The sequence below is a fragment of the Macrotis lagotis genome, chromosome 3 (genome assembly GCF_037893015.1).
Source record: "Macrotis lagotis isolate mMagLag1 chromosome 3, bilby.v1.9.chrom.fasta, whole genome shotgun sequence".
NCBI lineage: Eukaryota > Metazoa > Chordata > Mammalia > Peramelemorphia > Peramelidae > Macrotis > Macrotis lagotis.
Window position 1 is genome coordinate 70324751 of NC_133660.1, and position 14624 is coordinate 70339374.

The window sequence follows — 14624 nt, forward strand, 5'->3', positions numbered from 1 at the left end:
GTTCATTCCTCCTCGTGTACTAATTACCTGGGCTAATTACAGTTCTTTCTCTTAAATAATGCTTGTATCCCTTTATTAATCATCTGAAGCTTATTATAAATACATATTAAACCAAGCAGTTAAGAAATGCTTATTATTCCCTTTCTTTGTGCAGGTCCTATGCCTACCTGTGGAGAATAAAAATATTCATTATGCTTCTGTTTTGTTTAAATGGTTTTAAAATGAGACAACCAGAGTTCAAATCCTGGCTTTAACCTTCTCAGAACTAGACTCGATGTTCTCCAGTTATGATCTTACTTGGATAGAGCTACTGTTACTTCTCTTTCACCTCTTACTATACCTCTTTAATGTAGAGTAGTCCTTAGTACTACTGAGTTGTTTTTTAGATGGCCTCAAGTTTCCTTCTGTGTAGAATGGTGGTAATAATGCCTCTAGCACCAACCTCACAGCCTTATTGGAGGCTTAATTGAGATAATCCACATAAAGTGATTTTTAAACTTTAAGGTATTATATAAGTATGTTATTATCATTAGGTAGCTAGATGACACAGAGCAGCCAACCTAGAGTTAGGACTTCCTGACTTCAAATCTGGTCTCGAATACTAATTGTCTGTGTGACCTTGGGCAGGTCACCTAACCTGTTTGCCTCAATTTTCTTAATCTGTATGATAGAAATAATAATAATAATAATAATAATAATAATAATAATAATAATGCATTCCTCCCAGGATTGTTGTGAAGATGTACTTAAGCACATCATAGGTGGTTAAGAAATGTTTGTTCCCTTTATTTTTAAAATGTTTTTTAAATTTTATTTATTTTAATCTCAACTTAAGAAATAAAACAAACATTTATATAACAGAGTAGAATTTTTAAATAAAGGATGATTGCACATGAATCTATTATGTAAAGCTTGCTATTCCTTTCACATATATAATGAAGTTACCATGTAATATTCTTTTTTCCTTTTTTTCTCTCCTCCTCCCCTACCCTAGAGATGACTACTATTAGGCCCAAATAGGTATATAAATCTAAAATTATTCTATACATCCTTCTATTTTTGCTTTCTTTTTTTCTGGATGCAGATAGTATCTTCCTTCATAGTTCCTTGGTTGTTAATTGGTATTTATGAGAATCAAAATGATTGTCTCTTAAAACTATATTGCTTCCCCTTATTACCTGTGTGCCTCAAGAAAAATCATTCAAACACTACCCTTGGTAGAAAGAGGGGAATTGGATAAGATCATCTTTAAGTTTTCTTTCAGCTCTAAATCCACACTCATATCTTTGAGAGTTTGGAGGAGAGAGACTGGAGAATTTATTGCTTTGGGACCTCTCTTTTCATAGATTGTCATGACATCATCATCATCATCATCATCATCATCATCATCATCATCATCATCATAATAATGATCACCAGGTGGCCAACCTATAGGTGATGTGCCTCTGTGATTAACTAGATTAGTCCTCAGGGAAACATTCATTCTGTTACTGGGACCATACTTAGAAGACTTTCCAAGGTGATAAATCTTCCAAAGCTTGTTCTTCTTTGGTATGGAATTCAGGAACTGAGAGTCAGGCCAGGCAGGGGTGACCTTTTATGTAAAGTCTTGCCCCGAAAGTCATTGAGGGTTGAAATAACCTTTCAGAGTATCAGAAAGAGATAGGAAATCAAGGGACCTGAAATGTGAATCTTAATATACCTATGTGTCTTTGGGCAAGTTATGCAAACTTCTTTGAGCCTCAATTTTCTTCTCCTGTAAAATGTGGGATTTGACCAGATGATCTGTAGAGTCTCTTCCATTCTAGGCCTGTTATGCTACCTATTTGCCTCATTTCCTGGGAGGGCAAAAGACTTGGGGGAAGGTGGGGCAGAACTGTGAATGAAGCCCACATAAACGGGTTCTCCTGAACTTCTTTGTTGAGGCAAGTTTTATTTTTGTTACTGCCTTGTAAAATTTGTGTGTGTGTATATAAACCTGTATATTTCAGAAGTCCATAGTTCCTTATGCAATCCTCTTGTTCTTTTTTCATATATTCAGATATTTATGTATTCAAATATTTGTGTTTGTTGATTATTAAGTTTACAATAGAAAATTTTAAAAAATTTAACAAAGCAAAATAGAATAGGATCATAGACTTGCTCTATACTGAGGTTTAACCCCAGGTGATCTCTGTGATCCAACCCCTCCCTGTTACTCTCCCACCTAAAATTAGACCATAGTTTCAGTCTTTCTACCTATAGTAAGTATTCTTTTGCAGCTAGCATAGTATATAAGGTCAAATCCACATGCATTTATTAAGGAACTAATTATTATTTGTTGAGGGATTTAGACAGTGTTAGGCATTGAAATAAGAGAGGAGGATACACAGAAAGCATCTCCCCTACCACTTCCCAAATCCCTGCTATTAAGTATTTCACAAAGTAAGAAGAGCTTGACATTTTTGCGCTTTTTGGATGATGGGTTTTCTTAGCAAAAATATTGAAGTGGCTTATAAGAATTTTTTTTATTTCCCCCCATTCATCTAGTCTATGGATTCTCCTCCATGGTGGTTTTGAAGTTAAAAACCTTTTTTACTTCCTTTTATTTTTCAGCTACTGCTCTAGTATTACTGTGCCCTCCTAACCCTGTTTATCCTTAAAAGTTCTTGACCTCAGTCAATCCTTAGGAAAAGGGTTGCATTTGCCAAAGCAGGGTCTCTGAATAATGCTCTCTGGCTCTGAGTTCCTTAGAAGGTCATTATAATGTGGGTGTTGGTTCAAGTCAGTGAATATTCATTGAACACCTTCCTTCAGTGGAAATTCTGTCTGTTTGTACATGGCTTTTGATGGACTCTACCAAGGGCAGAGAGTCATTTCTAAAATGCAAAATCCAAAATCCAAAATCACCCATTCAGTCTGCTCTGAAGCAGTCATGCTCCTCTGACAGAGGGAAGGAAGAAACAGAAAGCCACCCATTTGAAAGAAATTGTTAAATATTCAGGTTTGCCTTTGAAAACTGCAGAATGTGTTCACACATAGGGGTATTCATTCTCTTTAAGTTTTAAGAAGAGTTAAATGACTATTAAATGAAGGTTTTGTTTGTTTTTTTAAACTTGGGCAGGGCCCATCTGTTTCATTTCCAAATGGACAGGTTTTTGCTTAGTGCCTCTATGGATTCACGGAGTGACAAAAAGTAGTTATTGTTGCTCCGGGGTATATACTGGGGCACACAGGGTAGACTAGTTCTGATCTTACACTTACTTTCTCAACTCTGGTAGGCAGTGGATGGAGCCCTGGCCTGAAATTAGGAAAACCAGAGTTCAAAGATGACCTTAGAGACTTACTATCTCTGTGTTCTTTAACCAGTTTGCCTCAGTTTCTTCAAGTGTAAAATAGAGATAACAATAGATTGTTGTGTGGATCAAATGAGAACATATTTACAAAGTATATAATAGGCACTTAATATATGTATATTTCTTCCCTGATCTCAGGCAGAAACTGTGGTATTAACATTTGCACATTGGCTCCAATCCTTCTTTCCTTCTTCTTTCTCCTCTACCCCTTTACTAGTAATATCTTTTCTCTGAAGTTACCTCTAATTTACCCTGCATGCACATGTCTTATTTACATTTTATCTCCCCATTTGAAAGGGAATCTCTGGAGGGTTTCTTTGTATCCCCAGCACTTAGCCTGGTTTACAGTAAGTGCTTAATAAATGCTTTTGGTCTTTACTCATTCATAAATAGGTGCAGCATAAATCTGTAGAACTATCTCCCCTCAATTAGCATCATTATTTTGAATATGAGGTTGATTTGTAGTGATTTGGACTAAAGTTAATGCTGGTCTAGACCACTTTTTCATTTAAAAGAAAACCTCGGGGCAGCTAGGTGGTGCAGTGGATAAAGCACGGGCCCTAGAGTCAGGAGTACCTGAGTTCAAATCTGGTCTCAGACACTTAATAAGTACCTAGCTGTGTGGCCTTGAGCAAGCCACTTTAACCCCATTTGCTTTGCAAAAAAGAAAAGAAAACCTCCAAACTTTTTTTTGAAGTTCTAGAATCATAGACTCTAAAAGTTAGAATCAATAGCTCTTAAAGCTGAAAAAGCCATTAGATTTCAAGTTGGAAGGGACCCCAGAGGCCATCTCATCCAATCTCCTCACTTTTTAAGGTGAGAGAATTGAGACCCAGGGAAATTTAAGTGTCACCCAGGGTCACCTTGTAAACACCCTAATTATCCAAATGAAGAAAATAAGGGTCAGAAAAGGGACCCGACTCCACCAAGGTCCCTTAATCAGCACTTCCCTCATAATTTGGAAATTTAGAAATATGGAATTTAATTCCATTTTTTATGGATGGTCACAGGACAAGGAAGGGGGGTGGCCTTTGTTTGAGGACAAATCTCAAGTTCTTTATGAGGAATGAAGAAACCATATGTTAATTCTCTTATTTTATTTTTGTCCTTTGATTCTATTTTCCCCCAATGGAAATAATTTCTTTAAAGATCAGACATAATTTCATGGCGTTGTGCCTTGGATATTGATTGGTCTTCATGATAGCAGGTTTAGTGGGAACAGGCTCTACCAAAAAACCTCTTGTCCACACATGTGGTTTTCCATATTTCATTCATTTCTCTTCTAGTCGCAGTATCACTACTCTTGCCAAAGTACATAGAATGAATTCTTTTGAAAGTTGGCATCTATAATAAACATGATATCTTTAGGCACTGGATGTTTTGGAGCCAATTTTGGCACATGTGGACAAAAAGAATAAACCCTTTCATGAAAGTTCCTTTGTGTGTGTGTGTGTGTGTGTGTGTGTGTGTGTGTGTGTGTGTGTAAATATTTTTAAAAGCACAGTGGACAGTTTTGCCATCTATTTCCCACATTAAAAACTTTCATTTCATGCATTTTTCTTTGTGAATACATATACTTTAAATAGAATAATGAAGGAGTAAATAGAATAACCAATGAGTAGTTTGTGAAAATTTGCTAATTTTGATGCTTCTTTACCAACTGTTGTGATGTCGAAGTGAAGCTTTCAAAAAACTCTTAAATACCCTGAAATCATTTTAGTGTTCTATGTGTATTTTGTCTCAGAAAGGTTCACTTGTGGCTAACTAAGTCTCTTGACAGGGGTGCTGCAAAGGTGATCCAGGAGTTTCTCAATGAAAGCACAGCTTTTTACTTAGATAGTAAGAGTGCTAACTGTTTTTTGTTGTGTCCAGTACTATCTGACCCATTTTTGTCTGGTACTTAAAATTTTTTTTTAAGTTTTGTTGACTTTTTAAATTTTGCATTATAAACAGATTGCTCCTACTTCATGAGAGATGTCATAACAAAGTAAAATAATTAAAACTAATAATATAGGGAGCACATCTGAAAAAATCTGCAATATTTCATATCTGTGGCATCCCTGCTACCTACCACTCTACATCTTTCTTAATTAAAAGAAATCTATTTTCTTTCTTGTTCATTTTTACTTCCACTCCATTGGCAAAAAAAAAAAAAGAAAAAAAAAAAGAAAAAAAAGAAAGGAAGAAAAAAGGAGAGAAAAGAATAATACATTTCATATAGCAAATATTTGTATTCAAGCAAAACAAATTCCCTCAGTGACTAAACACAAAAGTAGATATGAATCATTCTGCATCCTAAATCCATCACCTCTCTGTCATGGATTGCATGGTTCATCATCAGTCCTCTTGAAATGATGAAGGGTTATCATATTGATTATGGTTGTTGGATGTTCTTTTTTATGGTACTGTTCTTGAATAAATTGTTCTCCTGGCTCTATTCATTCTGTTCTTCAGCTTATAAAAGTCCTTAAAATTGTTTCTTATGATATTACTGATGTTATAGTATAAATTGTTCTCCTAGTTCTGCTCCCTTTACTCTGCATCATTTCATAAAATGTATTTCTATGTCTGAAATAATGTATTTTTTTTTCATTTCTTACAGGACAATAGTATTCCATCACATTCATGTACCATAACTTAATTCAGTCCTTCTGTGATGAATGGGCATCTCTTTAATTTACAGTTGTTTTTTTTGGTCCCCACATAAAGAACTGTTTTATATATTTCTGTGTGTGTGTGTGTGTGTGTGTGTGTGTGTGTGTGTGTGTGTGAGATCTCCTTTGTATATAGGTCTAGTAATGGTATAGCTAGTTCAAAGTTACACTGTTAAGTAACTTATTGGGTATCCAATCCACATTGTGTTCTATAATGGTTGTGCCCATTCACAGGTCTACCAAACAATGCACCAATCTGTCTGTTTCTCCTTGGCCCCTCCAGCATTTAATATTTTCCTTCTTTGTCATCTTTACCACCCTCGTGAATGTGAAATGAAATTTCAGAACTATTTGGATTTGCATTTCTCTAATTCATAGTGATTTGGAGCATTTTTTTTCTCTTGTAAGGCTATAGAAAGCTGATCTTCTCTTCCCCCCCCCCCATGAGTCATGAGAACTGTCTTCATCTTGGATCATTTATTGAGAAATGGCTATTTCTTCCATCTAAATTGGAATCAGTTTCTTATATATCTTGAAAATAAGGCCTTTATTAGTGAAACTTGCTTTAATTAATTTTCCCTATTAATTGTTCTCCCTGTAATATTCCTATAATCTTAACTTTATTAGTTTTGTGTTTAATGTATTTTTCATTTTATGTAGCCAAAATTATCCATTTTAATCTCCTTTGATCCTCTCTACTATCCTTTGTTTGGTTTTGAACTTTTCATTTTTTTTCTATAGCTCTGATAAGTATTTTTTGTGTTTATCTAATTATTTTTTGTTCTTTAATATTTTTTCCTAAATTACATTGTTTATTTAATTTTACATCTAGGAAGTATACTTCTTTAGAGCTAATTATTGTTTAGGAGATAAAGTGTTTGTCTAAATATATTTTTCTAAGGAATTTTTCTCAAATTGTTAATCTTTATTTCAGTAACTACATTTTTTTGTCAAATTGTTAAAATTTTAAATACATCTAATCTATTCCAGCTGATGAGTTTCTCTGTTTTATAAGTATTTCTAAAGTGCTATAATAATTACTATTTCAAAGTATAATTTGAGATTTAGCATTTCCAGGCCCCTTCTTTTCCATTTCTTGTTACTATTTCTCTTTAGATTTATGAACTTTTTTTTCTCCAAATGAATTTTGGGGTCATTTTTTCTACTTCTTTTAAAAAATCCTTTGGTGGTGATTTGTATAACTTGAATAAAATAATTTATTTAGTATTATCATTTTTATTATGTTGGCTTATTCTAGCCATGACAGTATTAATAATTGGTTATTAAGGTCTGTCTTTATTTCCCTAAACAGTTGTTTGTAGTTATAGTTCTAATGTGCATCTTGGAAGAAAGACTATTAAGTATTTTTATTTTTCTGTAGTAATTTTAAGTGGAATGTCTCCATGTAGAGCTGAGTTTTTTTGTATTATTTGGAAATGTTAATGATTTGTATGGATTTCTTTTATATCCTGAAAGTTTGCTGAAATTATTCATTAGTCAACTTGTTAGGATTCATTAAGTATAGTTTCATGTCATCTCCAAAAGGGAAAATTTTGTTTCTTTCAGACTTATGGTTATTCCCTTAAATAATTTCTTTTTCTTTCTTTCCTGCTATAACCAACATTTCTAGTACTGTGTCAAATAGAAGTGATGACAATGGACATCCTTATTTCTCACTCCTGATTAGAATAGAAAAAATTCCAGTTTGTTTCCATTACAAAGAATAGTAGTTCTTGTTTTTATATATTATTTGTCACTTTAAAGAAAACTCCACTTATTCTGTTTTCTGGTGATTTGTTTATAACAGAAATGGATATTATAATTCATTAAAAACATTTTCTTTATTTTATTATTAATACGGTTCATTGAATTCATGGTTTCCCTAATAATATACCAATCCGGTTATATCACCAGTCTGGTCATATTTTCTAATCTTGTGATATGTAGGTATCCCTCAGGGTTCTATTCTGAACCCTTTCTTCTTCTCCCCCTTAGTGATTTAATCAAATGTCCCTTTCCTGCCCTGGTCTGCTGACCTCCAGTCTTTTATCTCCAACTGCCTTGCAGGTATCTTGAACTGAACATCCAGTAGAAGTCTTAAAATTAAAACTTAAATTTCAAAACAGAATTCATACTTTTTCCCTCTAAATCCTTCCTCTCTCCTCATTTTCCTTTTACTGTAGAGGGCAACACCATCCTCCTAGTCCCCCAGGTTGGAAACCTAAGAGTTATTCTGAATTACTTACTATCTCTCACTTCCCAAATCCAAGTTGTTTCCAAGGTCTGTCTTTCATTTTTGCCTCACTTCTCAAATATGTCCCTTCTTAGCTCTTTCACTGCCACTTCTGGCACATGCCATGCCTCTGGTGCATGTCCTTATAAAAACAACTGAACTACTGTGAATAGCCTGTTGGTGGGTCTGCTTGCTTCAGGTCTCTCCCCAATTCACTCTTTCCATCATTTAGCCACTTAAGTGATTTTCTGAGTGGAGTGAAGTGTTCTTGCTTTGAATTAAGATCCTTTCCCTAGCTCATCTCCTGAGGGGACAGATACCAGGGATTAAATGAAAGGTATGGGTTAAAAATAATTTAGTTTTCTGACATCATTCATCTTCAACCATTTTGCTGTGGGTATTGAGTCCTCATGAGAAAGTGAGCTTGATGATCTTAATTTGAACACTCCCAGATATAAAGATAGCCTTTTCCTCAGAGCTGATTCACCAAGAGTTCATCTGAAAACCCAATGTTTTTGTCATAATTGCCTTATCAACAATTGGCTGGCAGTCTCAGCCCCTTTCTTCTGTCCAGAGTGCAGGAATGTTTTCCAATTAAGGGATTTTCAAACCAATATGTGACTTGGAAACTGGCAGCCATTGCCAAAAAAATGAAGACCCTATTGTTTGCAGCACCCAGAAGGACAGGGAAAGTAAAGTGTGAGTAATCAGTAAGTGCAGGAGCTGTTCTGTGAGGATTACCAGAGCCCAGTCTGTGTCCTGTTTTCATTCTAGGAGCATGAAGCTCATAGACTCAGCTACATTGATGAGGTTACTGAGAACTTCAGGAGGAAACTCCAAGAAACAGTGATTGATTTGTGGAGGATGAGGACATTGTTCAATAAATCAAGAGTGAGGAGATTAAATTTGTATTTATAAAGGAGGAAATTGAAATTCAAAAGAAGAATATTTTGTATGAATTTCAGAAAATGAAACAATTCCTAGATGAGAAAGATGCATATCATTCTGATCTACAAACAGAATGGAGAGCCCTTTAGAAGTCTTGAGTAAGAGAATTAATGGATTTTTCCATTAGAGTCAAGAATTAAGAAAGAGGATCATAGAGTAAGAGGAGGGGCTCCAGAAACCAGTTATGGATTTGCTCCAGGATATGAAAGGAGAGTTAAAAGGAATGAATTTATGCTGCAAAAGGAAATAGATAGGTATGCATACCTGTGTATAACATCCCTAGAGTTATTTATGGCATAAATTTTCATTTGAAATTGAATATCACTCTGTAACACCACTCAGCTGATCCAGGTTTCAGAATATCTAAGGTTCTGAAGTGTGAGATAAGGTGTCCAGGAGGAAGGACCCAACAGTAGTGGTTTTACAGTTTTTTAATAGTAGTTAAAAGTTTTTGCACAAAGTTTTTCTGTCCTTTATTTCAGGGAGATATTACCAGGAAGTGGGGGTGCCAAATAATAGTATCTAGTGTATTGGCATCTGTAAAAACTCAGAAGAATCTCAAGATTTCTCATGGTCCAGCCCAATCTTTATTCTCAAATCCATATAAAATCCTACCCAATATAGTTTTCTGACATCATTCATTTTCAACCATTTTGCTGTGGGCAAACTTAAAACTGGCATTTTCTTTGACCATGAATGTGAAGAGATATCATTTTATCATGTAAAAAGAACATATCTAATTTGTTTTCCCTACCAATTCATTCTTAGAATCCTTCATGCCTTCCTTCTGTCTTTCTTAGAAAGCCTTGACAAATGATTGCTCTCTCACAATCTGTCCCTAATTGAGAGAAATCAAGAAATATATGCTTATTGTTAAATGGACTTCAGGCATTGTATCCCCCAATTCCCATGTACTCTGTTATATGAAAATAATTGTACCTACTTGCCCTGTTATGGATCATAACTTTTCCTATTTCATCTTTGTATATGTTTTTCTTGATCCCAGAAGAATATTAACCATGTTACATCAAGATATTCTCTTTATGCCAGTGCTCTTTCTGAGACTTAATAAAAGTTTGTTGAACTGGAGAAAAAATAAAGTGATTTTCCTAAAATGCACATCTGATCATGTCACATACCCCCTGCTCCACCCCCCCCCCCAACTAAATAAATTCTAATTGTTCCCTATGGCCTCCAACACCAGATAGAAAATGCTCTGTTTGACATTTAAAACCCATCATAACCTAGTCGCTTTCTACTTTTCCAATTTTCTTACATCTCACTGGCCTCCATGGACAAGGCACTCCATTTCTCTTCTTCTGGGCATTTTCTCTGGCTGTCCATTTCAGGCATTAGTGCCTGAAATGATCTTCCTCTTTTCATACTATTGACCACCCTTTGCTTCATTTCTTTGAGGGATTTTAATGTTCTTATGAGCAAACTTTTTTTCCTTGATGTTTTTATTATAGATGCTTTTGAGTTATTCTCTTCTGGGTTTGTGCCTTAGTCCTCAGAATAATCATAAACGTCCTTTATCTCTATCTGCCTCCCTCCTTACCTATCATTATCTATCATCTGTCTATCTAGCTATCTATCCATCTCTCTCCCTATCATCTAATTTTTTCCTTCCCTATGTATTATCCTCCCCACCTCCCACCAAATATTCTGTCCATCCTCCAATTTGTCATAGCATATTTGAATTTCTTCTTTACAAAGACTCTAACAGGAACAACTTTGTGTTTTCTCATCATTATGATTTTAATTAAATTTCTAAATTTTTCTCCTTCCCTATGTAGCATTCCTCCCCATCTCCCCCAATACTCTATCCATCTTCCAATTTGTCATAACATGTTTGAATTTCTTGGAGTTACTATCTTCTGGGTTTGTCTCTCTGTCTCTCTCTCTTTTTTTAATTTATTTTTTATTCTCATTTTGTACAAAAGTTTTTCTTTACATTAATAAAATATACTTGTTTACAAGTAAACAAAATACCCCTCCCCCCATGAATATAGATAGACTTGCTTGGGCAAAAAAAGTAAAGGGGGGAAAAAATTAAAATTAAAAAAAATAATAGTAATAATTGTAGGTATGGCCAGGTGGTGCAATGGACGAAGCACCAGCCCTGGAGCCACGAGCACCCGAGTCCATATCCAGCCTCGTAAACTCAACCATCACCCAGCCGTGTGACATGCAAGCCACCCGATCCCCACTGCCCTGCAAAAACCAAAAAGAAGAAAAAAAAAAAGACCCAAAAATAAAATAAAATAGTAATAATAGTAGGGGTGGCTGGGTGGCAGACAGAGCATTGGCCCTTGAGCCAGGAGCACCCCGGTCCAAATCCAGCCCCAGACACCCAATGATCACCCTGCTATGTGGCCCCAGGCAGGCCACCCAGCCCCACTTGCCCTGCACCCTCCCCCAAATAATAACAAAAAATGTGTTTCAGTCTTTGTTCCAACACCATCAACTCTGTCATGAGTGGATCACATTCTTTAAGATAAGTCCATCACAAAAGTTACTTCCATATTTTTCCAACATTGCCATTGCTGATCGCAACTCCCTCCTTTCTTATTTCTCCACTACCATGTACTATATTTTCTCTCTCCTTTCACTCTGACTCTGCTGTAGGGTTGCTGAGTGGCACAGCAGACAGATCCCTGGTCCTGGGGCCAAGAAGCCCTGAGCCCCCATACCACCCCTTAGGCCCAGAATCCAGCTGGGCCTATGGTCCTGGGCAGGCCATCCAATCCCAGCCCCTTGCAAGAAGTAAAAAAAGAAAATGTGTTATATCTGACCACTGTCCCCCCATGGTCTATCCTCTCCTCCTTTATTCACATCCCCACCCCTTCCCCCTGCTCCCCCCTCCTTCTTACTCCAGTTGTCTATACCCCATTGAGTATATTTGCTGTTTCCTCTCCTAGCCATCTCTGATGAGAGCAAAGGTTCCCTCATTCCCCCTTGCCTCCCCCCTTCCATATCATTGCAATAGCTCATTGTAATAAAAAAAATCTTATTATGTGAAATAGCTTGGACTATTCCCCCTCTCCTTTTTCTTTCACCCATTCCATTTCCCTTTTTTTCTTATTGACTCCATTTTTACACCATATTTTATCTTCGAATTCAGCTTTCTCCTGTGCTTCCACTATAAAAGCTCCCTCTACCTGCTCTATTAACTGAGAAGGTTCATATGAATATTATCAGTATCATTTTTCTATACATGCAGTTCATCCTCATTAAGTCCCTCCTATTTCCCTCCTCTCCTCCAATCTCCATGCTTCACCTGAGTCCTGTATCTGAAGATCAAACCTTCTGTTCAGCTCTGGCCATTCCAAAAGAAACCTTTGAAATTCCCCTGGTTCATTGAAAGTCCATCTTTTTCCCTGGAAGAGGACATTCAGCCTTGCTGGGTAGTTCATTCTTGGCTGCATTCTAAGCTCTTTTGCCTTCCGGTATATTGTATTCCAAGCCCTACGAGCTTCCAATGTAGCTGCTGCTAAGTCCTGTGTGATCCTGACTGCAACTCCACGATATTTGAACTGTGTCCTTCTGGCTGCTTGTAATATTTTCTCTTTGACTTGGGAGTTCTGGAACTTGTCTATAATATTCCTAGGGGTTGGTTTTTGGGGATCTCTTTCTCTGGGGGATCAGTGGATTCTCTCCATTTCTATTTTGCCCTCTGCTTCTAGAATATCAGGGCAATTTTCCTGTAGTAATTCTTTGAAAATGATGTCAAGGGTCTTTTCCTGATCATGACTTTCAGGTATTCCAATAATTTTCAAATTATCTTTCCTAAGTCTGTTTTCCATATCAGTTGTTTTTTCAATGAGATATTTCACATTTTCTTCTAATTTTTCATTTTTTTTTGTTTTGAAGTATTGATTCCTGATTTCTGGTAAATTCATCGATCTCCCTGAATTCTATTCTTTGTCTGAAGGATTTATTCTCCTCAGAGAGTTTTCTTATCTCTTTTTCCATCTGGCCAATTTTGATTTTTAAAGCATTCTTCTCCTCAATAACTTTTTTGAACTGTTTTATCCATTTGACCTAAGCTGGTTTTTAGCATACTATTTTCTTCAGCATTTTTTTGGATTTCCTTGACTAAGCTGCTGACTTCATTTTCATGTTTTTCCTGCATCTCTCTCCTTTCTTTTCCCAGTTCTTCTTCCAACTCCCTCATTTGATTTTCAAAGTCTTTTTTGAGCTCTGTCATAGCCTGAGCCCAATTTCTGTTTTTCTTGGAGTCTTTAAATGCAGGAGCTTGTGCTTCCTCATCTTCAGACTGAGTATTTTGATCCTTCTTGGGCTCGTTTGCAAAATATTTCTCAATAGTCTTCCTCTTGTTTCTTTGTTTGTTCATTTTCCCAGCCTAAGCCTGTTTTTTGGGGTGCTTCCTGAGCTTTTGGGACACTCCCACAAGGGTCTCAGTGTGTGAGGTTCTGTCCTCCCTCCTGGTCTGTGAATGACCATAAGCGCCCCCCTCTGCCACAGGCCTGAGGTGGGGGGGGGGGCCTAGACTGCGATCAGGATCTGAATGTGGTCAGAGCCCCAGAGTCCTGTTCCAGGGGCAGAGGACAGAGCTCTGCAGTCTCTCTTCATTCCCCTCCCTCAGCTCAATGGGCTCATTCCCTGGGGGCTCCTGCTTACCAGCTCCACCTGCTTCTGTTTGTGGGACTGGGCTGCAGAAAGACCAAGCTGCTCCCTGTGTGCCCTGAGGTCTGGGCTCCAAGTGCTTGCTCTGGCAGAGGTCCCCCGCTGTTCCCCCACTTTGTGTCTGATGCTCCCCGGGGTGCAGCTCAGGAGACTCCCCCGCTGCTGTGAGCTGAGGCTCCCAGCACCCTGGGGCTGCCTCCGGAAGGCTGAAGTTCTTTGGCTCTGGCAGGCCACCCCTCTGGCGGCCGCCCCTCTGGCCCCCGGGGAGCAGAGCCTTTATGCTCTTTTCCAGGTTACCTTGAGTAGGAGAACTGCCTCACTGGGTCCCTTTGTGGGTTCTGTCTCTTGAAAGTTTAGTTAGAGTCCTTAGTTTATGAGTTTTTATCAGAGAGCTCCTAAGACTGGATCCCTTCATATCGCCATCTTGGCTCCGCCCCTCTGTCTCTTTTTCTTTATCTTCTTTACTCAATTTTTGTTGCTGAGACTATAGGAGTCCAGTTTTTGATCTTCCCTACTCAGGGGTTCAGATCAAGTTGAGAACCTGTCATTTACACTGGCCACCTTCTTCTTCATGACTTCTCCTTCAAAGAAGGAGAAGGCATATAATCAGTCTTACCTGAAGCTCTTTCTTTTGGATGAGAAAAAACAAAGGAAGGAAAATCTTAAATATGAAGAAAGCCTCCTTTTGTGTGAAAGATCTATTTGAGACCATTTCAGTGAAAAATGAGATGTTAAGGTCATTTTCTTACCCAATTAGAAAAAATAAAAATCAACCTGACAAGGTTTTTTAAACCCTTTTTTTTC

At 37.1% G+C, this 14624-nt stretch overlaps 1 protein-coding gene across 14 annotated transcripts in view; it reads left to right on the top strand.

The window, feature by feature from the left end:
* The window catches only part of IRF2 (interferon regulatory factor 2), a 174314-nt gene that overhangs the window by 117054 nt on the left and 42636 nt on the right, over positions 1-14624 (top strand). The window contains exon 2 of one of the 14 annotated variants that reach the window (XM_074228893.1): positions 1347-1519. The exons of the other annotated variants lie outside the window; for them this stretch is intronic. The gene's annotated coding sequence lies outside the window, so the exon portion shown is untranslated. The remainder of the gene's footprint in view (positions 1-1346; positions 1520-14624) is intronic. 14 annotated transcript variants of the gene reach the window in all.